We start from the raw sequence: 1120 nt of genomic DNA on the forward strand, positions 1-1120 counted from the left end.
TGATGCTTCCTGCATCATTCAATATTTTGCCCATAGAATCTTTCAGTATTGTAATTTGAGGCTTAATTTTTTTCCTCAGTTCTTTCAGCTTGAGAAATGTCAAGCATGAGCTTCCCTTTTGGTTTTCTAACTAACTCCAGGTCTTTTCACATTTCATTATAGTAATTGGCTTTGTCCAGTGGAGCTGCTCTTTGAAATCTTCTGTTCAGCTGTTTTATCTTTTATCTTTTATCTGGTCATTTCTTCTGTTTGCTTTAGCTACTCTCCCTTCAAGGGCAAGTTTCAGAGTCTCTTCTAACATTCACTTTGGTCTTTTCTCCTTTTTTCGTCTTTTTAATGGCCTCTTGCTTTCTTCATGGATGATATTCTTGATGTCATCCCACAATTCCTCTGGTTTTCGGTCACTGGTGTTCAATACATCAAATCTATTCATTAGATGGTCTCTAAATTCAAGAGGGATATATTCCAGGTCATATTCTGGCTCTTGTGGACTTGTTTAGTTGTCCTCACCTTCACCTTGAACATGCATATGAGCAGTTGATGGTCTGTTCCACAATGAGCTCCTGGCCTGGTTTTGGCTGAAGATATTGAGCTTTTCCATCACCTCTTGCCACAGATGTAGTCAATCTGATTCCGGTGTACTCCATCTGGGGAAGTCCACATGCATAGCCCCCATTTGTGCTGTTGAAAAAAAAAAAAAAAAAAAAGCTATTTGCAATGGATAAGTTGTTGGTCTTGCAAAATTCTATCACATGATTTCCAGCGTTATTTCTGTCACCAAGGCCAAATTTTCCAACTACCAGTGATTCTTCTTTGTTTCCAACTTTTGCATTCTAGTCACCAATGATAATTAACAAATCCTGATTGCATGTTCAGTCAATTTCAGACTACAGAAGTTAATCTTCAATTTCCTCATCTTTGGCTTTGGTGGTTGGTGTGTAAATTTGAATAATAGTACTTATTAACTAGGACCTCTTGTGGTGTAGTGCCTAAGCACTTGACTGCTATCCAGAAGGTTGGCTGTTCAAACCCACCAGCCTCTTCTCAGAAGGAAGGTTGGGCAATCTACTTCCATAGAGATAACATCCAATGAGGGATCACTATGAGTCGGAGATGACTC

The sequence above is a fragment of the Orycteropus afer genome, unplaced genomic scaffold, assembly GCF_000298275.1.
Source record: "Orycteropus afer afer isolate SDZICR_OR568_19922 unplaced genomic scaffold, OryAfe1.0 scaffold00056, whole genome shotgun sequence".
Classification (NCBI taxonomy): Eukaryota; Metazoa; Chordata; class Mammalia; order Tubulidentata; family Orycteropodidae; genus Orycteropus; species Orycteropus afer.